The sequence below is a fragment of the Humulus lupulus genome, chromosome 3 (assembly GCF_963169125.1).
Source record: "Humulus lupulus chromosome 3, drHumLupu1.1, whole genome shotgun sequence".
NCBI lineage: Eukaryota > Viridiplantae > Streptophyta > Magnoliopsida > Rosales > Cannabaceae > Humulus > Humulus lupulus.
In genome coordinates this window covers 41,525,480-41,552,139 of record NC_084795.1, presented here as the reverse complement: position 1 = coordinate 41,552,139, position 26,660 = coordinate 41,525,480, and the positions used below count along the sequence as shown (strand labels likewise).

General features: G+C 34.3%; 1 long non-coding RNA gene and 1 pseudogene across 1 annotated transcript; both read right to left on the bottom strand.

The window, feature by feature from the left end:
* Positions 1–192: 192 nt before the first annotated feature.
* Positions 193–11,497, bottom strand: LOC133822579 (G-type lectin S-receptor-like serine/threonine-protein kinase At1g11410; annotated as a pseudogene).
* LOC133822580 (uncharacterized) lies at positions 7,433–10,666 on the bottom strand. The gene is made up of 7 exons (XR_009887942.1): positions 10,153–10,666; positions 9,637–9,734; positions 9,499–9,543; positions 9,116–9,221; positions 8,719–8,844; positions 7,972–8,076; positions 7,433–7,465 (listed from the first exon to the last, which is right to left on the bottom strand). It is a non-coding gene; the product is annotated as an uncharacterized LOC133822580 (long non-coding RNA).
* Positions 11,498–26,660: the final 15,163 nt, after the last annotated feature.

The window sequence follows — 26,660 nt, the reverse complement described above, 5'->3', positions numbered from 1 at the left end:
ATGAGTCATTGAATCTCTTGTAAAAAGAAAAGCATATTGTTGTTGTGTTTGGTTACTAGGAAAACAATGTCTTAGTTATATCGAAAAATATTTGACAAATGAATATATATTTACTGTTTGCAGAGTACAAAAAACTGAATTAGTGTTATTAATGATAGAAGATAAAAATAGAATAAAAACAAATCTTAAACATAGGAAACCAAAATACCAAAATATTATAATTTTACTAACGTATGTCATTCATATAATTTGGAGCCGCATTTATATTATACATACAATAAATCTCACATAACTTTAAATATAGTACAACTACAAATTATCAACGAGCTTCTACCACAGTACAAGTGACATCATTAACCGAGTTAAGTCCTTCGCTAGTTGATGATTGACCTGTATTTGAACTTGAAGTTTGTGTAGTGTAACTATTCTTTTACATACAAATGCAGGCTGTTTTGGACTAGCAAGATTTGCTTCATTACTCAACATTAAAACAACTTCGGACATGGTTGGTCGATCAATGGCACACTCTTGTACGCACAACAACCCAATTGTAATGCATCTCAATATCGTGCCACCAAATATTTTATCTATGGATGAGTCCATCATTTCCAAGACTCTGCCATCTTTCCATAAATCCCACACCTATAATAACAATACTTACAATCTTAATTATGCGATCTTATATACCAAAAACAAGATAAGTAACTATTGATAGCTTTTATAAATGATACAAACTATTTTGCCCTTACATGCTGAATCAAATTGGAGCCTAAATTATTATCATAGTAGCTAGTGTTCTTTTTGCTTGTAATGATCTCTAGCACCATAACTCCAAAACTATATACGTCTGACTTTATTGAAAATCGTCCTTCCATAGCATACTCTGGCGACATATAATCACTGTAATAGTACTTAGAATCACATGAGTAGTTTATTGTCTTTACTAATTTGTTTATAGAACAATAATAAATTAGTAAGAGAAAGTCATTTTTAGTTTAAGGGTACTTACTATGTTCCAACTATTCGATTTGTGTTTACTTCAATTTCATCTCCTCCAAATATTCTAGCCATACCAAAATCTGAAATTTTGGGATTCAAATAAGTATCCAAAAGAACATTGCTGGTTTTTAAATCTCTATGGATGATTCTCAATCTTGAATCGTGATGAAGATACATCATCCCTCGCGCTACACCAGAAATGATGTCAAAGCGTTTTCTCCAATCTACTAATTTTTTTTTCTCTTCATCTGACCAATAATGAACAATATTAATTTAGAAGCCCGTTAAAATCGTTAAAATGTATTTGGGGTGGGAAAAAAAGAAGATGCAAGAATGACAAGGATTAAGACAAACTATAATTGTACTTACGGGGACAAACTAGAGTTGTACTTAGGACTTGTATAATGCAATATCACAGAATGTAAATGCAGCATGTAAAGTATTAAATCATAAATTTAAATCTCTCATGGTTCTAAATTTTGACCCTAAACATAACACACATGCATCATTAACAAACATACCAAAAATAAAAACGTCCAAGCTTTTGTTTGGCAAGTATTCATAGATCAACATCTTCTCTACTCCTTGAACGCAACAACCTAGAATCCTCACAAGATTCCTATGTTGGAGTTTTGCAATTAGCAACACTTCATTCTTAAACTCCTCAATTCCTTGGCCAGAGGTTTTTGATAGTCTTTTCACTGCTATTTCCTTTCCATCGAATAATATACCCTGAAATAATTTATTTGTCGGTGCTTTATACATGTACCATTTAAGAAAATAATGTATGGTGACATTATATAATTACCTTATAAACGGAGCCAAAGCCACCTTCTCCAAGTTTGTTATTAATTGAAAAATCGTTAGTGGCTGCAGTTATAGTATTCAGACTAAAGAGGGGTAACTCTGAATTTGTACTGTGATCAAACTCATTTTTCACTACAAGAAAAAACAGTATTCATAACACTTAAAAACTGCTAACTGGGACTATTGATAGCACTTCTGAAAATGCTAACATAGCCCCTGTTATTAAAAGTCCAGCCTTTTCTATAACAGTTTTTGAATGTTATGTTCGGTGTTATCTTAAACTATTCAATAACACATTTTTAGGTGCTATAATATTCAAATTATAACATTTAGATAGAGTTTTTGGTTATAAATTTGAAGTTTAATCTTGTACTTTTTTCATAACACTTTTCAACTGTTACATTTGATTATTTTGATAACATTTTTAATTTGTTATATTATATAAACCATAACAATTTTTTACGCTTATAATATGTTTTTAAATCATAACATTAGTAATAAAATTTTAAATTTTATTTTGTTTAGTATACTTATATGGTTTTTTTTTAATTAAAAGATTTTCATTATTGTATTTTGATAAAAAAAAATTCAAAATTAATCATAAAATGTAATTCTCAATATATTGATAAACCATAAGTATTACATTAAACAATAACTAATTCAAACCATGAATATGTCTACTTCATGAGATCTTAGTTCTAACTTAAGTTTGAAAGCATAACATAATAAAGTTTCTTGAACATTTTTTACTTCAAAAATGAAAAACAAAAACATTACAAGATATACAAAAGTAAACCATGCATGAAACTTGCTCCATCCTTCAATTCATCATTCTTTGTGCACTTGTCCAGAAGACAAAATTCTCACATTCTATGATATCCCTTTGGGTCTGGTTGACAAGTCCTGGAAGTGATCTGAACCTAAAACAGCACATATGGACATTAGACACATTATTTCCCTTAAAACCAAATAGATTATTACATAGAGATGCATGAACATCAGATGAGATGAACCTCATACCACTAGCTATTTTGCACAGCTTAACAAAGACCTGTAAAAGATTTCATTAACCCACTTGGAATCCAAACTAACATGTATTTAGCCCAGGTAATGAATGAATGCTATACTATAATTTTTACAGACTTATAATGAAATATCACTGAAACATTGTGCCAAGAACTTAAACAACTCTGAATTGTAGTAAATGGCTGAATGTTATTTAGGGATTGAACAGGGTTAATTAAACAAAGAGAACAAGCACTTAATTAAACTTTAAAGCATGATTTTTAAACAATTTCATGAACAAATTAGATATTTTTGACCTCTGAAAGTATTTGAATCATGGATTAATATTTTTGAGTTGAGAAAGAATGAGTCAAGTTTAACATAAAATGCAAAAATTGGAGTTTTGGTGAAGTGAAATACACAAGCGTTTGAACTAAAAGTTATCTTATAATTTGTATTTGTTTCAAAGTATCATATCACTATGTATATCACTATGTAGTACCTTTGATGTCATCCACAGTGACGTAAGATTGATGTAAGAGGGCAGCAGCCTTAATAGAGTTGCACTTTGCGAGTTGAATTGCAGCCTTGGCTGAGAACAGAACAAATCTTGATCAGCTTAGCGTAAGTAACAACTAGATATATGGTTTGAACTAACAAAGTCAGTCACTGCTCGTGATTGAATTTGTTCACAAGTTATTGTCGAATTTGCCAAAATGTCATCTAGATACCATAATGGAAAACAAAGAAGTATGTCAACAAACTTACCACCCCAACAAAAGCCTGCAGCACCTATTGCAGAATAGCCTCTATTTTTCAAATCCTGAATCACTACTTTGGCAAATTCAAATCCCTCGTCCTATTGGAACAAGCAAAAGGTTTCAGAACAAGTCTAAGAGAGTTTTAATACTAGAGTACAACAAATGCTTCCAGAAGTTAAATTAACTTGACAGTTAGGAAGGATTAAGATGCTAAAATAGCAACTATTGGCCTAGTTGAATCTAGAATTAATTTTGCAGAGCCCACAACATGAAAACTTTCAACTAACTCACCAGAAACAATCTTAAGTATCTATTACTAATATTAAGGACTATCAAGTATGAATCAAAACAATAGAACCAACCGTGCTATGATCTTTAATCCAAACGCTCATAGGCCTTTTAGTATCTGCACGAACAAAAGGATCCCCCTTCAAGAAGTCAGGAACGGCCACAAAGAATCCAGCAGCTGCGACTTTGTCGGCCACTTTCCTTTACAATAGGCAGAAGCTTGTATTAGTTTTCAAGAGGGCACACAACATCATTAATACAAATCACAACTTATTTTTCTCAAACAAAAAAGAAAAAAAAACTATCATGCAAGTGCTTAATAGCGAGTCTTAACGAATCCATGAGAGGTAACTCAAATGGTTGGTTTGTGCCGCTAAGTACCTAAATAACAATTGTTATAGTTTTATGGTTCCCAAATATTATAGATAGATGGAGAGCTAGTAAGAAAAAAATAGTGAACTTGAATGGTCCTTTACGTAAAATTTTCCTTCTAATCAAATATTGTAAATTAACAAAGCATTCTGATCCCATCAATTTAATCCAGTACATCACACGATACAGTGATAACAATAAGAGTAGTGAAAAATTTATCAAACAAAATGAAAAATTTATCCAAAAGAATAGTAGTGACACATAATTTCAAGCCAGGGCAACTGATCAAATTAGTAAGAACCCAATATAATATAAAGCTTAAATAAGAACAAAATAATGATAAAATTACCATATACATCAGAAATAAGAACAACAACATGCTTAGAGTAGGGAGAACCGATGACATAGGTGGGAAGGCCACCAAGTTTCTCGACATGGCCTGCTCCACTGTGTGGATCAAGGATTGGAGGGTCTGAGCAACACAAAGGTCCTGCTCCACTGCTCCACTGTATAGTTAATATATCAGTTTCAGAAGAAGAAGAAGAAGATAACAGATTTATTTTTTTCTTTAAGAGGAAGAACAAGCTTTGAACATTTGCTAAATAATCTGAACCCCAAAAACCCAGTCAGTCCTGGGTATAAGGGAGAATCACACTATCTAATAAATCAGTAAGGAACATAATCTTTCTTACACAAAAAAATGACAGCATTTGAACAATAAGAGTCCACCACAAAATTAGGGAGCCCATGCTCTGTGGCCAAATTCGATCAAATTTGAACTGACTTTTTTAAGCAATTATTTTAATATTTTTATAATCGAAATGCATAATTCATTCAGAAAAAGTTGTCCATATTGCAAGACTAACATCAAATGTCCTCAACCGATTTAGACATCAGCGCCCACTTGGCTTGGCCATATTATGGGCGCACTCTTCAAATTATTACACAAAAATAGGACCATTAATACCACATATATCCACTATTACTAATATTACACTAATCCCTTTAGAATAGTACAACAACAAATATTTGTCTAATTTAGCTCAGCTTCCTCAACATATAAGTTGGGTGTCATTTTTTTTAACAAAAGGGAATCTTGACTGGTTCCAAATATAATAACAGGTGGAAAAAAGGGGAAGAAGTTTGGACTGGTTTCAAATATTAAGCTAGGGAACACTCTCATATAATAATAATAATAAGAAAAAAAAGTAGTAATAATGCTAAAAGACATACTGAATTCATTTATAATTAACTCTTATTATTTACTAGTTTTTGATGTTAAGCACAATCATTGCTCTTATGTATATGTATAGGACAGTGGTGATGAATGAGAGAGAAAGTACAAGTGCTGGGGCATTGTAACTAACTAATGGGGAAGTTTTGGTTTTATTTTGAAGCGGTGGATTACCAATCACTGCTCTAAATCCCCTCTATTATGAGAATAACTTATGGGGCAGGGGAATAAAAACTACTGCTCAAACGAAAAGTTTCCACATATTGCAGTAAAAAGAATCATCTAGTTGTTTTTTATGGCCTGTTTTCTTAATTTGTTTTCTATTTCTATTGTTGCTCTTTGCAACTACTTAGAAAATAATTCCCTTATATTGCTCTCTAAACAACTTCAGAATAAAGGAAAAGCTAGAAGGAATCAAATAACTCAAGAAAATAAACACACAATATGCAAACAAAAACAAATTATAAACACACAAAAGGCACCAGCAATTATGTTATTAAAATAATAAGTTACCATCAATTAGAAGCTGCATGAACAAGACAAACAAAATTTAAGAAACATATCATGTATAGCTAGATGCATATTACCATATAACATGCACCCAAATGCATATTACCATATATAATACTTGGCTTTTATTGATTTTGTTTTTCTCAGTAAAAGGAAAAGAAAACTGTGACTACACTTTGTTTATGGAAATTGTTACGTACATGGAAATTGAATAGAGTACTACATAAAAATAATATATTACACTCAAAAAGCAACAAAACCAGAGATAAGAGAAAACTTCACTTCTTAATTAGCTAGCATATATGAAGTTAACAGTGTTCATAGAACAGCAAGTGGCCATAGTACTCTAAATTTCAAACATATGGTTCCAATTCTATGCGAAGCAAAGAATTCAAGATGAAAAAATAAATATAAAAAGTAACAATGAATTTATAATAGCTAATACAATGCCACTGGAATATAACCATATGGAAAACAACTAAATTACTAGAATAATGCTATTGAAAATAACCATGAGGTGTAAACAAACTATTAAGTGATGGATTGCAGCTTCTAAAATTCATAGAAATCTTACATATACTAAGGAAAAATTTAGCAATGAAATTAAGGGTTTAAGTTATTTCTCATACTAGTTCATCTTAAGGCTGCAAAAAGGGAACAAGGAGTTTAAGTTGGCTCAAGAAAAGATTATGTACTCTATATCCACCAGGTGAAGTTTTATGGAAGCTTTAATGGAATGAAGGCCACACTTAAGCAATTGAGTGGCAAAGAACTTACTGTTCCAGGATGGGTCAGAATATAGGCATATCCCTGTGCAAGCTTATCTTGTGGAAATGGCCAGTGACCCTGGAAGAAAATAGAAAGTCAATTTCCCTCAATTCAAGCTCATTAGATATAGATATCACTATATAAATAAGTTATAACTAAAATTTGTATAGTATTTGCTTATCAAGGATAAAAGTTTGGCTTCTTAACCAACATCAAGAAGTGCCAGTAGGAAAAAGCATAGAGAGCAGCATATAAGTAGTAGACAATCGCTCTAGCGAATCTTGCAAATTTGAATCTTGCAAATTTGGCTATTCATACTACAGATCGTATTACCAAGGTGCATGTTTATGCCTTTTTCTGAATAATTAAATGCATGTAAGAGAGAGACCTGTGTTGATCCTGCATCATGGTTCTCTAGAAATGTGACAGCACGCGAAGGCCACCATCCCATAACTCGAGTTGGTTTGCCTTGAGGATCTATCAATCTCCAGTATTGATTATGCAGAGCAGAGTGGAGGATTCCCTGCACAAGGGCATTACCTCAAGAGTTTACATCTTTCATTGAAAATAAGTAAAATAAGAAATGAAATATCTGGGAAATTAAAATAGATATTATGAGAAACTTGAGAAAGCAGAAACATCACCTTTGTTGTGACATCAAATGCTGATGAAGTACCCCCTGTGGCATTGATCCAATTGACTATCCTTTGCCTATGAGCATCTATAATTTGAGTGTTCCATCCCCACACGCACAAAAGTAAATAAATAAATAAAAGAGTGTATCTTATATAAAGTAAACTGATCTTTTCTAGCTGCCTAACAAATAGTGCATGACATAAATAACATGATTCAGGTTCCCTTGCTTCAATTTCTAACTCATTGTTTTGTAAAATAATTATAGGTCCACGTACGTATTGGTAGAGCAAGATCAAAATCTTAACCCATCTTGGGTAGCCAAAAATGTCTCCAGACATCTAGACCCCAGATGAATAATCAAACATGGTATTTTAGAAATCTTGTATTCTATGCCCCAATCTGGAAGATCAATTCAACAAGTTTGTAGGCACTTGAAAAAAAAAATTTTAAAAAAAAAAAATGCAACCCTGAAAACAGTGAGGTAGCAGGTAAATAAACTGTACGTGAATGCACACAGATCTCTCAACATTGAGCAAACATAACAGCTAAAATCCTTAAGTGAAGACTTTCTTTCGGGCCTTAAGTTCTTACCTTGATTGTAACACAAGTTGCCATGCTCATAACCTAAACTATCCCAATATTCTCCAATAGCAAATGCAGGATTTGAAGCTTCAATATATTCTTTTACATAAGAACCTGAGAAGCCCCTGTGAACAACATATAAGACAAAAACTTCTACTAAAATATATGAATAGAAATATAATTCTGAATTTATAGAACCATTCAAAACTTTCCCAAACATCCTATCATTCCAATTAGTGTAATCTGCAGTTGACAGAAGTCACTGTGATACCTCTTAAATTAGTCTCCTTTGAACGTCAAGGTGACACATGTTACATTTAGATGGCATGTTCAGTCAGAAAAGTTGAGTACAGTACTAAACAAATGAAATTGACTGGAGCATATAGAATATTAATGTCCTTAGCAGAGCCGTCTAAAGACATGACTTTATAAAGTTATGCTTCATTCATATCAATATCAACATCTTTGACTCAAAAAGACAAAAATGGGATAGATCTCCAAGATGGAAAGAATGATGTTCATTTATTGTAAAAGTCACTGATGACCTGTAAATGCACAAGCACACAGTGCTCTCAACAATACAAACAGAATTTTTATTTTTATTTTTAAATGAATGGTGATGAGGATCTAATCTCATATACATTGCTTTCCATCTAGCTTTATCATTGTGATCTATGAATAAGCAATCCTAGCACAGAAATCAGCAGGAAGTGTTTGAAACACATGTAAAGCTGAAAAAGTTGAGAAATACATTACCTCACAAAGTCGAGGCGCCACCCATCATAACCAATGTAATTTCGAAGCCAATTTAACCACTCTTTATATCTTTTCTTACAAACTCCTGGGAATGATCAATGTTTGGTGCAGCATGGAATATATCACCTACGCAAAAATTAAGAGCAACTAAGTAAGATAGAATGCTCTCTCATTTTCCAGCTTAATCATCAAAACTATTATAACATGTTAATCATTTCCAGCTTAATTATTAAAATTAATAATGACATATTGACATTTTCATCTATTGAACATTAACATTTAGACATATACACATGCATATGTATGCATGTAAATATCCACATGCATGCTACTGCAAGGCATTCTATGTCAAGCACTTATAATTACTACATCAATAAACAATTGAATGAAAAGGTACCACTAGAAGGGTTTCCACGACCCTGAAAATTTGGATCATCGCAAACAATTGCCTCAGGACCCCAAGAAAGCTTGCCTCCAAAAATGTTCCAAACACCATTTGGGCTCTGAAAACAACAATATATATATATTCTGTAATAGAGGCCTCAAAAACATTCTTAAATGGAACCTAAAATACTTCTAATTAAGTAACTATATTATCACTTCTAATTAAGTAACTATATTATCACTTGATCGTAACAATAGATATGATAAAAATAAATTTTTTATATTAGTTTACCACATATGACAAGCCACCATTCTCATAGGTTCTTAGAAATGATAAATATATTCGCACTCAGAATAATTTGAAAAAAAAGAAGAATTTGTATAACAATGTCTAACCTGTTTATGTGCACACCGATGATTCAGCACAACATCTCCCAAGGCCTATATTCATAGAAATACAGACATAGCACCAGGTTTTAAAACCAAATTTAACATGCAAAACTCAACTTCAAATAAAAAAAATCACAAACATACCAAAAGGTCTTGAGAATGCATTTCTTCAATGCAGTGTTTAAGTTCCTCCTCAGAACCATATGCTGAGTTTAAATTGTACAGATCTGAAGGCATATAACCTGCATGTCATTAGATAATCAATATCTACTGTCTGCTATAAAATATATATAAAAAAATTATGGTATATAGATATATCTAAAGAGTCTAAATCAGTGAAGATTAACATATCAAAATACTACGCAAAATAATAATAATAACAAAAATTAAAAAGTTCTATCTTGAAACGTACACCAATAGACTTTCCTTTTTGAGAGAAATAAATATTCATATATCCAAAACACATAAACAGGATGTGTGGGTCAAGTGGCCAACAATAACATACTAATGCTAAAATAAAAGAGATTGCAAATCCACAAGAAGAGGGAAATCACTAAACAATTTCATCTCCTTTAGATGTTCCTGCAACAAGTTCATATATGTCAAAAAGGAAAGCACATTTCAACTACAATACACAAATTCTTAAAACTTGAGACTCACAGCAAGAAGAAGGGATTCTTTAGCGGTTAGCCTCTCCATTTCTTGGGCGTAAGCAGCTGGAGCTCCTCCCTGTAGAGCCTGCTGGACCATTGCTCTGCAAGTCAATCTCTATGGTAGACCCACGAGTCGAGCCACACGAGTCGAGCCACGCCACGCCGTAGACCCACCGCCGCAAGCACCGTCACACCCACGAGCCAGCCACGCCGTAGACCCAAGAGTCGAGCCTCCCTGTCACACGACCGAAGCCGCAGGCCCCATCACCTTGTTACATACCTGCAACAAACAGAGAGAAAGAAAGAAAGATTGAACGAGTGAGAGAGAGAGAGAGAGTTACTGAGTGTGAGAGAGAAACATAGGAGGCGTGTAGAGTAATTAGGGATTATTGCTTTTGTGTTTCATTTGGCGCCTGTGTATTTCATTTACCGCCCATTTTCCGTGTCTTTTTCTATTACCATGCGACAATAGCACTTATTAAAATATGCTATATTTTAATGTAATATATGGGCATAATTGTTGTAGTGTTTTCCAGAAATGTCATTCAAAAAGATATTTGGACTTGTATAAACGTACTTGCTCCGTTGTTCTTCCACTGTCATTAAGCATGTAAATAATAAATGATAAAATATTAATTCACTACTCTTATTTTTTTACTGAATATATTAATAAAGATTAATAATTCTAATACCAGCAGCGTTTCCCATGAATACTATTCAATTTGCTGTTGCAATAATCAATATTTCAATGTACGTACTTGTATGAAAGTAGCAACTTATTGAATTAAAATCTTAGTAATTCCTTCCCATTTTTTTAATAATCAAAATCTCTAGTATCTTTCATAATTTTCTTGTTATGTTTTGACTAGGAACCCAAATGATCCCTATAATTATTGTCTTTATTTTTCTCTTAATTACTTGAAGCTCTAAGAGCTCATATATATATATATATATGTTAATTATAATAAAAAGAAACAGTCAGTGATCTTTAGCATTTTCTACAATGCCAAGTATTACTTAATTAAAGTTATCAAAAATTATAATCCTTAATAATATAAATTCAATTTTTCTAAAATTTCTAAATTGTCCTGCTCCCGATTAAAATGAAATATGATTGAAGTGAATCACATACAAATTATCAGCTAAAAATGGATATAGTCCTTGAGATCAATCAAATAATATGTATTTGTTGTATATAAATTGGTCATTCTAAATTATTCACCATATTGGTCTTGATGATTAGGATATATTTCAATAAATGTATGTATGTAGATAATATATTCATCAAAGATATATGTAAACGATGTGACTTGAGTAAGAAGGTAAATAATACAATAGAAATCAAAAGGAGAGAGAGGTACCTTTCCTTTTTCTCTTTTGCCACCAATATATCAAAAACAGTAAGAGAATAAGGATTGCAAAAGAACTCAACGCAATTCCCAGCTTCCCAATTTTGCTTATATCATTATTTTTTGACTTTAAATTTTGAGCTGCAATATATTATATACATAAAAGAGCAAATGTCATACTAATCAGTACTTAATAAGGACTACAGTAAACAAATTTAGTAACATTAAGGTTGCTTGATTAAAAGTAATAAAAATAGAAATAAAATAAAATTTATTATGAATAAAAAGTATATTTATTATACATTCCAATGATCTTTGTTCATGAAAAAAGTAATCATTTTACTAAGAGAATAATTATAAAAAATATATTTTATATAAATTACAATTCAATATTTTAGAGAGAATATACTTAATTGGTACTTTTTGTTTGATTGAAATACATTTTTGATACATTCTAATATGAACTTGTATTTGTAAAATAAGTAAAAAAATAGTGCCTTATCATGAATAATTTTTTCAAATACCCTTAATTATAAATACTTAAATAAAATATATTTATTTGAATAAAAAATAATATTTTCAAATTACAAAAGTGATTAAAAATAAATATATTATTAATAAAAAAAATCATATAACCCAACTTTCTCTGGCTCTTCCCCTCTCTCCGTCCCTCTCTCAACTCTCAAGTCAACAACCCAACTTCTTCTTCTTCCCTACATCAAGGATCTCCCCCTTATTAGTATATATTGGTAGAAAGTCTGAAATGGTATAAACCTGTACATGTAACCAAATCTTTTAGTTCAATATATATATATATATATTTGAAGGAATATATATAGAGTACTCTTATAACTAATTAGTTGGAAGCTTCCAATAATTAAAGGGATATATATACATAAGGCCTTCCAAGCATTAGTCCAGATTGAAAAAGTAAACCCATTTGTCTGAAGCTTCCAATAATATCATATATATATATATGTATGAGGACATATAAATATATAGAAAACACAACTAATACACATGAAGGTAAATGGGTCTACCTGTAAAGTCCTAAGGAGGTGGTGGAGCTATCCTTGGGAGGAGACCTGAGGTGCCGGGAGAGCACCGACTGGTGGTGGCCATTGCCGAATGGTGACTGAAGTGGTGGAGTGAAGTGGGTGGCCTTTGCCTTTTCCATTGGAGGGTGGGGGCGATAGTTGATGAAGGGAAGAAGAAGACGAAGTTGGGTTGTTGACTTGAGAATTGAGAGGGAGGGAGTGGGAAAAAAAGTTTTATTTTTGTAATTTTATATGATTTTTTTTATTATTAACAGATATATTTTTAATTTTTTTTGTAATTTTAAAATATAATTTTTTATTCAAATAAATATTTATTATTTAAGTATTTATAATTAAGGATATTTGAGGTATTATGATTTTTTTTTTTGATAATAAGGTCCTGTTTTTGAATTATTTTAAGTAAGGTTCTAAAATTGTATTTCAATAAAACACAACTAAGTATATTCCCTGTTCCATATTTTAGACACAATTTTCAAAAGTTAATCACTTTTATGTTTGTTGTACTTTACATTTTGACTCTCTCTGAAAGTTTTTTTGTTCTTTTAATAAAAAATTATGTGTTGAGTTTTGAAAATATAGTTTTAAGACTTTTGAATTAAAAATTACAATATTTGTATATAAAAAAATATATTAAAAAATTTATACCAAACGTATATAAAATATATATATACAATTTATTTATACCAAAAACATTAAAAATAATAATACCTAAAGTAATGGAATCAACTCACACATAAAAATCTTGACCCGAATTAGAATAAGTCCTCGCGTCAACCAAATCTTTGTGCCACGTCAAGCACCCAATCGGACCCTCACTCACAGTTGCACTAGAGTAAGCAGTGTACGTACAATTCCTTAAGCACTCTTCTTCACACGATTTCAAACTCATACTCATATTCACACGTGTCTTCGACGTGTCTGGTATCTTCACACCTGTCAACTTCACAAACCCTTCCCTGTTCTCGCACGTGTGATTCAACCCTTGCTTCCTCACACAGCCACTTGACCCGTCTCTAAGTAACCAGTCCTTGGGCAACTTTGGCTCAAACCCGGGTAGACAGATGCACTAGAACCCATCCTTGTTGACGTGGTCGCATATCCCGTTCTAGCCACAAATTCTGTACACATCACACGTCTCCGTCGGTGCTGCCCAAAACTTCAACCATCGCCCATTCTGCCATATGGATCTGTGAATGGTTCCTAATTCATCAACCACTTGCCGTGCAATAATCGAGTCATTGCGAAGATCGAATACAAATGATACTTCATTCTGATTATTCACGAACGTGTCACTGAATATGAACTTTTGCGTCATTTGGGGAACACCGCTCCACCGAAGGCCATTCCAAGTTCCGCTTTGCCAACGTGGAGCCCGACCCTGGCTCAAGAAAATTTGCGGATATCCATTCGGGTCGAGGTGTAATGAGTAGTTTCCGGTTCCCGGGTCGTCCGCCGACTTCCAAGAGGTAAAGAAGCAGTCGAACCCGATAACTCGGTTCGAACCAATTTTCATGAACGGGAGCATAGTATCTGTTGGATGATCAAAAATCTGCCATAAAATACTTTCTGCAGCATTATTGCCAACCAAAACGAGATTTCCCACGTGTAAAAGCTTGCCACGGAGTTATTATTTGCTACAGGGACCGAAATATTGACTGACCAAAAAGAAGAGCTTCCATTTTTACCAAAGATAGTAAGCCCTCCACGACTATCGATGGCTAAAACTCCAGAGGTATCTATTAAGATTAAACGATCAGTTAGTTAGTTGGTGTGTTAGTTTTAGTAAGCTGTCAAGTTAGTCAGGAAGTTAATGAGTTGTTCATGAGCTATCATAACCGATTGTTACTAACTTCAGTTACTGAACTGTTATGAGCATGAGCTATATAAGGCTCACTTATTGTACTCTCTCATATAATCAATAAAATACATTCCTTTGATTCATTTTTCCTCTGCTTCTTGTTTTAGCTTTCTGTTTTGTAATATGGTATCAGAGCCCCGATCATGCCTCAATTGCGTTTTCTCTGATTGATGATCACAGTTGCTGGTGGTCATGGCTCGTGGTTGAGCTCACACTCGAAGCACAACAAATCAAGGAGTTGGATCAGAAACTGCAAACATGTTCTTTGTTCTTGAACCTAATGATCGACCACCTAGTGATGATCCTCGCAGTCCTTACTACATTTCTAATGGAGATCAATCTGTTGTTAGCCTTGTTCCAAAGATCTTGACTGGATGTGAAAATTACAGCTCCTGGCGGCAATCGATGGTAGTTGCTCTTGCTGCAAGAAACAAGATTAAGTTCGTTGATGGTCGATTACCTGCACCTGAAAGTGATGATGAAGCTTATGATGTCTGGTTTAGGTGCAACAATTTGGTGATCTCATGGATTCTGCATGCCATTTCTAGTGAAATTGCAGACAGTGTGATGTATCTTGACAATGTAGCTAGGATTTGGTCTGAACTTCAGGAAAGATATCATCAAAAGAATGCACCTAGGGTGTTCGAGGCTAAACGATCTATGCAAGCTTTGGTTCAGGGATCAAATTCTGTCACTACATACTTCACTCGACTGAAGTCTCTTTGGGATTTGATTCAAGAATTCAGACCACAACCTGTTTGTACTTGTGGTGCAATGAAGATTATTCAAGAATATCAGGATGAGGATCGGGTTCTTGAGTTTTTAATTGGTCTCAATGAGTCTTACAGCAATGCACGATCTCAGATCTTGATGCAAGATCCCTTTCCCAACATTAACAAGTCTTTTGCTTCAGTGGTTCAAGAGGAAAGACAAAGAGGAATTACCTCTAATCACATTGAAAATGACAAGCCTGCTGCTCCATCATCATCTAGCTCAGGTCAATTTGCAGGGAGTGTTTAGCCACACAAGCCAAAAACAGTGTGTAATCATTGTGGAATCACAGGTCATATCATGGCTAAGTGCTATAGGCTTCATGGTTATCCACCAGGACACAAGTTGCACGGAAAATTTCCCAATAGAAATGCTCCAGGACCTGCTAAACCTGCTGCAAACTTCTCTAGTGCACAAGAGGATGGCGGAACAAATGGAGATGGTCAGAATGTTCAGCAAGATCTCATAGCTACTTTTGCTCAGTGCTAGAGGCTCATGAATATGCTGTCTCAGAAAGGTGGTGAACAACTCAATTCTGTTCATGTTAATTAGCCATTAGTATCACAATTCTCTGGTAAAACTCTTTCTAAAGCCTCATCTTCTTGGACTCTTGACACTGGTGCTACTCACCATGTGTGTCACAACTTGTCTTTATTTCAAAACACTTATTCAGATTCCACAATTTTTTGTGTTAATTTACCTAATGGAAATTCAGTTAAAGTCTCTTGTCTTGGAACAGTTGTGCTCTCTTCAACTCTTATTCTCCAAAATGTATTATATGTTCCAGATTTTCATCTTAACCTCCTTTCTGTTACATCTTTACTTGAATCAGCAACTTGTGTATTCACTTTTCATTATGATCACTGTGTGATTCAGGACACTTCGAAGACCCAGCTGATTGGGATGGCTGAAAGGCATGGAAAACTGTTTTACTTGAAATTGCCTGTAGAGAAAAATAGTCCTCATGTTTTCTCTTTGTTTTCTGATTCCAAAATAAATAGTGATACTGTATGGCATTATAGATTGGGGCATCCCTCTTGTATCAAACTTCATTCCTTGAATAAAGAATTGCAATTTCAAAATCACTCTTGTCCAAATTTCCATTGTTCTGTTTGTCATTATGCAAAACAAAGAAAATTGCCTTTTGTTTCAAATCATAACATTGCTAATGAATGTTTTGATCCTATTCACATTGATATATGGGGACCATTTAATACTCTTACCATTGGGGGTCATAAGTATTTTCTTACCATTGTTGATGATCACTCTAGATACACTTGGGTGCATTTTATCAAAAGCAAAGCTGAAGCACAAACTGCCATTCCAAATTTTATTCAACTCATCAAAACACAGTACCAAAAGACCATTAAAGCTGTTAGGTCAGATAATGCCAAAGAATTACAGTTTGTAGAGTTGTTTAGCTCTCTTGGGATTATTCATTATCACTCTTGCATCCATAGACCCCAACAAAATTCTGTTGTTGAAAGGAAACATCAACATCTGTTAAATGTAGCTAGAGCCCTCTTATTCCAGTCTTACATTCCTTTAGTTTACTGGGATGAATGTGTTGCTACTGCTGCCTACTTAATCAACAGAACACCAACACCAAATTTACAAAATGTCTCTCCTTTTCAGGTTCTCAAATCTAAGCCACCAAATTATACTCATCTAAGGGCTTTTGGATGTCTTGCATATGCCTCTACTTTGTCTACCAATAGATCAAAATTTTCTCCTAGAGCTGCACCATGCATCTTTCTAGGATACCCTAATGGCATGAAAGCCTATAAGCTGCTGGATCTTAATTCCAACAGTATTTTTTGTTCCAGAGATGTCCATTTTCATGAAACAATTTTTCCATTTCATTCTAGCGCCTTGATTGAGGAGGGTTTTCATCATTCAGCCATAGATCACTCACTGTTTGTGAGACAAGTTGGAGACAGTTTCATCATCCTTCTCATCTATGTTGATGGTGTAATTTTGGCAAGTAGCAATGTTGCTGAGTTGGAGGCTCTCAAGGTTAAGTTGAACAACAAATTTCAGCTTAAAGATCTAGGAAAACTCAAATACTTCCTAGGATTGGAAGTGGCTAGATCTGCTAAGGGAATTTTCATATCACAAAGGCCTTATGCTTTGCAATTGCTTGAAGATCTTGGTTATTTGGGGTGCAAACCAGTCACTACCCCTATGGAAGCTAACCTAAAGCTAAGTCAAGATGAAGAAGACAAGTTGGCAGATCCCAAACTTTACAGAAGAATAGTTGGGAAGCTGCAATATCTCACCATCACAAGACCAGATTTGTCATTCTCTGTGAACAAATTGAGTCAGTTTTTGGTCACTCCCAAGGCTAGACACATGAAAGCAGCACAAAGGGTACTCCAATATGTGAAGCACTGCCCAGGACAGGGACTTTTTTTCCCTGCAACATCAGGAATACAACTAAAGGCCTACACTGATGCTGACTGGGCAGCTTGTCCAGATACCAGAAGATCAACTACTGGTTTTTGCACTTTTCTTGGAGACTCTTTGATATCATGGAAAAGTAAAAAGCAACAAGTTGTATCTAGATCATTTGCAGAAGCAGAATACAGGGCCATGACAAATACAACCTGTGAGCTTGTATGGTTGTTGTCAGTTCTTAAGGAACTAAATATTGAACATAAAGGTCCAGCTTTGTTATATTGTGACAATAAGGCAGCACAATACATAGCAGCAAACCCTGTGTTTCATGAAAGAACTAAACATATAGAGATTGATTGCCATTTGGTTCGGGAAAAGGTTCAGCAAGGGGTGATCAAAACTAGCCATGTCTCTTCTAAAGATCAACTAGCTGATGTGTTCATTAAAGCCCTATTTCCTACTCAGTTCAATAGCTTCAAAGACAAGATGGGATTAATAAGCATTAGCTCTCCATCTTGAGGGGGAGTATTAAGATTAAACGATCAGTTAGTTAGTTGGTGTGTTAGTTTTAGTAAACTGTTCATGAGCTGTCATAACTGATTGTTACTAACTTCAGTTACTGAACTGTTATGAGCATGAGTTATATAAGGCTCACTCATTGTACTCGCTCATATAATCAATACAATACATTCCTTTGATTCATTTTCCTCTGCTTCTTGTTTTAGCTTTCTGTTTTGTAATAGTATCATTTAGAGGGTTGTCTCTATTAGCTACCCAAACAATGGTTAGTTCGGGAATTTGGTGGTACCATATTCCGACATAGCGGTTGAGAGAATTTCCTGGGGTAAAAAACTCAAGTGCAAATTTCTTTTGGGTAGAGATTAAAACGTCTCCATCTTTGAGGGGTTGATCTGGAGTAATGGTGTTGAGGGAAAGGCAAGAAGAGAAGGGTAGGAGAATTAGAAGTACAGTAAGGCATGAAGGCTCAAAAAATTCCATGTATATAGAACGTAATGAGTTAGCCAGCTAGCGTGGAGCTCAAGTGAGAGAAAGAGGACTTCATTTTATGCAAATGTTAAGTACTAGATAATATATACAGGAGTTGATTGAGGATGGAGTGGATATGTATAGACTATAGTTGCTTCAGTTGAGTTGACAATTTCCATCCATTCAACACCAAACCTTCCTGCTTGGCATTTACTAGCTTTTAATAATTTTGGCATCACCTCTCACTTTTAATATTCTAATTGATTCATTTTTGTAACCGTGTTTTGTTTCTTGCACTATGTGATTTGATAAAAAAAATTGTAAACTTAATTTTTAGGAGTAAAAAATTAAATACTTATATTTAATTTTTTCCTAGTCAAAATAATTTTATTTTTGTTTAAAATTATAAATTTATAAATTATTTATAATTTTAGTTCAAAAAACTTTGATTAAAATTGAATTTAGAATTCTATTTAAATCATTTTACAAAATACAAAATCATATATTTAAACATCACACTAAAAATAAAAAATAAAAAGGGATAAAAACCCTTTCTTGTATATGTTTTGCTTATCAGATTTTGTCGTTTTATTCTTAATGGTATAAGTTTTTCTTTCGTGCTTCCCTTGGCTTCATATTTTTTGTTTTGATGCCTTTGACAAGCAAGGCCTTGAAGGTTAAAAAAACATTTTTCGGCGACCCAAATGGACAATAATTGATTTGTCAGTTTATAGATCATAGTTATATATATATATATATATAATAATATAAATAAATAGTTGCCTCACCCAATTTGAGAGCTCCTTCCATTAAAAACCAAACCTACTCCCTTGTCTGAATCATAGCTGTAAATATGGGTCCAACCCGGCCAAAATCATAAAAAGCCCGAGAAAATGGGTCGTGCTGTCAGCCAGTCTAAAATTATGGGTCGGGTCGAGCTAGCCCATATTATGATAGGTTAGGGCCAACACGACCCATGGGCACGAGATATTTGTGTCGAGCCTGAGCTCGGGCCGTGCTATAAATGGGCTGCTCTGTATTTTGAAAGCGGGTCAGTCCATTTTCAAACAAAATTAATAAAATTCAAACCTTAAATGACATCATTTTTTTCCAACCCAAATATATAATGGTCTAATTTCTAATTATCCAATTCATCAAAAGAATCTCGTATATCTTCACAACTCACCAACCAAGAAATATCATAAATATATAACTTGGCTTAAAAAACACAAACATTAAAGAAAGTTGTAATAAACTATACAATGTCAATTTTAATATAAAAGCCCATACTTTAACCTACAGATTGAAAGTTTTGATTGCTTCAAAATTTAAATAGCAACTCCTCCAAATAATTTAGTGCATTGTTCTTTGGCAAGCAAAAGTAGTCAATTTCTCTGGCAAGCAAAAGTAGTCCATTAATCTTCAAGTTAATTTTTGTAGCTGTATAGGAAGCAAGTATCAATAAGTCAGTTGAAGTATAGAATAAGTTGTAATTGACAAAATAAATAAGTAACCTAAAACAATAAAAAGAGAAATGCAAGTAATTTGTACTAGTTTAGCCACCTCACTTTAGTTTTGGAGATAGTTTTAAAGCCATCTGCATAATCTCATATAAAAAACATGAAATTCTATTTTTAGTAATTACCAAATTAATTAAACCATGTGAATTAATTAAAGTGTGGAATGGTAATTAAATGTTTAAACAGATTTCAGTTATGTCGGGATAGAATCCGAACTTGTCATGACAGAAACTGAACATAATAAAAAGACAGTGCAAAAACAATAAAGAACACAACGAATTTTTACAAGGTTCAGAAATCCTTTCGGATAACCTACTCCTTGGGGCCACGCCCAGAGAATAAAACCAATTAATAAAGAATCATAAGTACAAATATATTGACTTAAACAAACAAGACTTCCTCTTGAGATTTGTCGCAACTTTATTGTACTTCTTTTCACTAATCTGATCTTGATTGAAACGCTTGACCACTTGAACTCCCTTCAATGGCCAGTGAGTGCTTGCATCATCCCGACACAAGGCTTGTAAAAATCTTCTCTCGAAGACTTATAAAAATTGTGTTCAAATTACAACATGGATTCACTCATGAAAGTGGTAAGAACTTACCACAAAAACTAAACACTCATTTTACCACAAGATCACGTGAATCTATGATATTGAATACAAATAAGGAACTCTCACAAATATTACAATTCACTCATAGACTATGCACCAACGAGTTTGTTTTTTCTCAAAGCCTTAGAGACCTATTTATAGAGTCCATTTCGTGTTCATAAAGGCTGAGAATGAATCTCCTAATAAATGCACGAATATTTGAGGATATTCTTGATTGATGAAGAATTACCTTTTTTTAAAAGATGCTAATCCGACAGATATGATCTTGGTGGGGACAGCTAATACTTGTGTCAGCTCAAAATTCTCAAGATGGAAATAATGATTAATTATATCAAAGATTTAGTTTCTAGAATTTTAATATCTTGAGCTGCACGAAAATTTAAAGTCAAATATCCAAAAACAATTTTAAGTAAGTACAAAATATTTGCTTTAAATAAACAAGATATATCTTCCCTTTATAATCATATTGTGATAATATAAAGCTAAATAAGGAATGTAAATATTCCGAAAATCACAAGAAAGAGAAAGTGATATTCCGAAAATCACAAGAAAGGGAAAGTAAAAATAATCTTTTAATTAAAAAGATATGTAATTTATATTCTGGATAGTACAGATAAAATTTCGAGGACGAAATTTCTGTAAGGGGGGAATAGTTGTAACGACCCAAATTTGCTAATAAGGCTTAAGGGCCTTGATTAGCGTGCCTGGAGGGCATAATGGGAAGTATGCGTGAATTTAATGATTAGGACGCATGATTATGATTTTAAGCATGTTATATGACTATTTGAGTATTTGAGATGCATGACTATGTGTATTATGATATGTGATAATTCTAGCCCGTTGAGGGCATAAGTGTGATAATTATGTGATGTGATTTGTACCACGTGGGTGTGGTGATATCAATGCGATGCACGTGCCGAGACGGTCCTAGAGAGCTAGATAACTCAGAAGTCACAACGGGGATTTTATACCCGGCTCGGGAGGAGTCTAGGGGTATTTTGGGGATTTTGTAAGTTAGCTCTTGTGAGATAATGGTAACTGGTAATTTGGTAACTTGTGTAACTGCTAGTAACCATAGAGAGTAACGAGATTGGTTAAAAGAAGTGGTAGAATTGTAAGGAAGTAGGAATGACAAGAAGGGCCTTGAGGTTTAGTTGGAATGAGAGTTAGATGGAAGGGTAAAATGGTCATTAGGCAAGGATTAGGATTACTTCAGCTGTAGGAAAAGGGAATACGTATTATACTTTGTGATATTTTGGTTTATGCTGAATTTGAAAGAAAGGGCTAGAAAGAAAAGGGAAATGAAGAAAGGGCTGAACTTGGGACCTAGGAGGAGACTCAAAGGGAGTTTGAGGCAATCAAAACCAGGTTTAAGCTAGGATTTCTCAAAGGTAAGAATTGTGCTATGTTTAAGTTGAATTTAAGTCTGAATTTTCAGAGATTAAGTGAGAAAACTTAAAGGGAATATGGCTGGTTTTACTTTGAAATTCAATTAGGGTAATCAAGAGCAAATAGGTTGGGAGCTGGAATTGGGAGGAGTTCAAGCTGAGTTTGATTGAGGTAAGAATCTTTAGCATGTTTAATTTCGTAATTGGTGTGGCTTAAGACTTTTGAAGCATGATTTGTAGTTTTGGAAGCCATGGTTAAAGTTTTAGGAATTTGAAACTCAAGATAGGATTTTGGGGTGTGTTTGTGTGATTGGGGTTGTTTGTGATGTTTATAGGTTGTTAAAAGGGGTTCATTTGGGGTTCTGAATTGATTTTGAGGCTTAGGTATAAGTTTGGGGTGATTTGAAGTGTTATGGGTTCGGGAAAACGCAGGGGAAAAACCCAGAATTCTGGGCTCGCGAAGGAGCGCCGCGGCGCTGTTCTAGCGCGCCGTGGCGCAAGGCTGTTTCTGGGCGGTGTGTGTGCTCTCTGACTTGCTGGGCGCCGTGGCCCTATAGGGCAGCGCCGCGGCGCTAGGCCATTTTCAGAATGTGATATTTTGCAATTTTGAGCCTTTGCTCCGGGGATTCAGGGGATGTCTTTGGTGCATTGTTTTAGGGATTTGGGGTATTCAGAGAGTGTGGGATTGGTTCCGGGAAGTAGATTTGGATTGGTTAGTGATAAAGGATGTTTCGTTTGTGTTGTGACTAGGTCTTTGGTGAGGCTCGGGATAGAGGACCGTGCTCGCGGCGTTGGGGCATCGAAAGCTCGGGATACAGGTAAGAAAGCTGCACCTGAGTATGTGGTTAGGTTGGGACTAGGTGTTCCCTATGTTTGTATGCATTGTTATGTGAATGTGATTAACCATGTGAACACGATGGTGAGGATGTTTCGTTTGTGTTGTGACTAGGTCTTTGGTGAGGCTCGGGATAGAGGACCGTGCTCGCGGCGTTGGGGCATCGGAAGCTCGGGATACAGGTAAGAAAGCTGCACCTGAGTATGTGGTTAGGTTGGGACTAGGTGTTCCCTATGTTTGTATGCATTGTTATGTGAATGTGATTAACCATGTGGACACGATGGGACTAAGAGCTCCCTACATTTGTATATCATGTCGTGAGATGGTGTTATTATGCCATGGGACATGCGATTATCGGCCTAAGGGTGTCGGAATCAATATTTGCGCACTGGGGCGCGGCTCGGCCACTGGTAGCTGAGGCAGCTTATTTATCACTGAGCTCGGTTAAGCTGGCCGGAGTCAGTGAGTATTACACTGGGGGCGGCCCTAATGAGCCGAAGACAGTGTGTTAAATAGAGGGTGCGACTAAGGGCGCCAACCCTGAATGTTATTTGATGGATATGACAATCTATTGGTTATGAATGTGAATATTGTGTTATGAATATAGTTGGTTGATTGTTTGGATGGCAAACTGTTATTACTGATTGGATAAATGTTATGAAATATTGAATTCTTAGTTGAGCATTGTGAAATATTTGATAAGTGTTGCTGATCTTACTATGTTATTATGCTTTCTTGCTGGGCCTTGGCTCATGGGTGCTACGTGGTGCAGGTAAAGGCAAGGGTAGGCTGAATCAACCATGAGTTAGAGAGCTCTGGGGGCGAGGTGTACATCGTCAGCTGCTCGGCCGCCACGGTCGAGAAATTATACAGGAACGGAAACCTAAAATGTATATTTTGCCATTAGAGTGGCTTGAACTATTTGTAACTTCTAGAATTTGTTGTAACTAAGACATCTAAACCCTGTTTTGAGTCTTTGTGTATTAAACCGTCATTTTTAATGAAAATAGCCTGTTTGTGACCAAAATCTTTTTATTCTTACTCTGATAATGGTATAGAGTTTACACTTTGTCTGAATGACTTGATTAGCAAGTCTTGCACTATTTTAAACACACAGTGTAACGGTCTTGGTTATCCAGGGCGTTATAATCTCCCTATTTGGCAATTTTATAGAAAATACATATTTATTTTTTAAAAGATCCCTGCATGAAACAAGTGAGTGCTTAAATTCACAAGAGTCACAAAATGATTCCCCCTGTCAAAAATAACCAAAGCACAAGACTAAGACAATAAACAAAAACAATGAGCAATTGCAGGTCAAACAACATAATCAAAGCACAAAAATAGAGTTACTCTCTCTCCCCCTCATTGTCTAAGAAAATGCCAAAGAACGAACGAAATGAAACGAAAAACAAGGACACTTTTAGTGTTCTTTTACATTTATCAAAAGCAAATAAAAATAGATCTAAAGGAACGGTAACCATCATGGAGCTGGAGTGGTAGATGTATTGATGATCGCCAACGAAGCAAGAATTTGGCGCTGAGTATCCTCCATGTTAGTGAACCTCTCGGAGAGACTTGCGATTCCTGTTTGAATAGAAGCGAGAGCAGTCGAGACAGTAGGGGTTTCAGACTCAACATCACCAGACCCAGAATCAGCCAAATTAATGTCTTTGACCTTTCTAGCTTTGGTGGTGGAACCACGACCTCGGGTCTTCATGGCTGCTAGAAGAGAAGTAAACAGACACACAAAGAATAAAAACCTAAACAACTTGGGTACAAGTGAGCGAGAAAGAAAAACAAGAAAACACTTAGAATTAAACAGCCATGGTAAATACGAATATATAGAGAATTCGGTGCACAAATGATGCAAGTTCGAAAATGGGTAACTAAAAATGGGTAACCGAATTTAATGTGAAAATGCCAAAATATCTCATTTTAAAAAACAAAATTCTTTCAAACCTCAAAATTGGAAACTTTTTGCATGATTTTGAATATAATGAGATAAAACAAATAAATTGCATCAATCATTTTCAAACTTGATTTTTTCTTTAGCACTCGGTCAACAATTTATTTTTTTATTATTATTTTTTTTTAAAAATTGTCGAAAATAAAAAGATAAATTGTCATACCTTATGTGTCCATGTAAATGCCAAGTTCTGTTCAAGAGAAACACGATAACAATTTTTTTTCTTCACAAATTAGAATAATGAATTATAATTGAAATACTAAGTGACCATAATTCGAAAAAGAATATACCAATCACAAAAAATATTTTAATCAATTCATTATATGTATGAGTCTTACAACATTCTTACACAGTGTAGTCAACAGGCATATGTGTGTGCATGTGTAATCAATTTGGCATTTCTTGTTTGCCTTTTAAAGCTAGGGTCATTGCCCATGTTTGGCAATTGTAGCCTTTTTCAAATTGTAACCATAATGGAGGCTACAACTCTTATACTGATGGTAGCCCTTTACACTGTTAGCGTATCCTCCAATATAATTGCTAATTACCTGGTACCAACTTACTCAGTGTCGGCTTTCACACATCAATATAGGTAGCTCTTTTCCAAAATGGAGCCAGAAAAAGAAACTAGATTAAGGAATGCTCATACAAAAACAAACATAATGATTTGATCAAATATAAATTGGATAGTCTATAATTTTTCAAATATGGTTTTTATTCCTCGCAAAATATAAGAATTATAACGTTCATTTTCTAAAAATTAAAAAATATGCTCATCAAATTTCTTCCAAACAGGACAAGAGATTTACAAAATCACATATGCAAGGCAAGACAATCAATTATTGGAAATTTCAAATAAAACAAACCCCCCAAGGATTTCCTGAGGGAATCAAATCTGATTGTGTCTAAAGCTTTAGTAAAAATATCTGCAATTCGTTTGTTAGTCTCAACATATTCTAAAATCAGAGTTTTGTTTTCAACAAGTTCCCTAATAAAATGATGACGAATGTCAATATGTTTGGTGCGAGAGTGTTGAACATGATTTTTGGAGATATTAATAGCACTTGTATTATCACAAAAAAATTGTTAAAGTTTTAAGATCAAACCCATAGTCAGCCAACATTTGTTTCATCCACAAAAGTTGAGTACAACAGCTTCTAGCAGCTATGTACTCAGCTTCTGTTGTTGACAAGGAGATGGAGTTTTGTGTTTTACTATGCCAGGAGACCAAATTGTTTCCTAAGTAAAAACAACCACCACTTGTATTTTTGCGGTCATCAGTGTTTCCTGCGCAATCTGCATCACTATAACACACAAGGTTAGAGTTTGTTTCTTTGGAGTACCAAATGCCTAAATCAAGAGTATTATTGATATAACGAATAATTCTTTTCACAGCAGTCACATGAGACTCCATGGGGTTCCCTTGGAAGCGAGCACACACTCCAACATTAAAACATTTTTCATGGGAAATTTTCAAATGTTTTCCCAATCGACATGGTTCACATTTACCAAAAAAATATTTACTTAAATTCGGTAAATCATGAACATGACTCACACGCCCAATTTTTCTCAAATTTTCAAAAACCACACGACCATGTTTTTCATGACACAAATTAGTATCACTCATTGTATTTGTGTGAAAACTGCGTGATTGAGATAATGTGTAACAATTGCCAACATATTTATAATCCTTCAAAACACAATTTCCATTTTGGTCAAGCACAAAACAATTATCATGTGAAAAATTTACAAACAAGTCTTTGTCACAA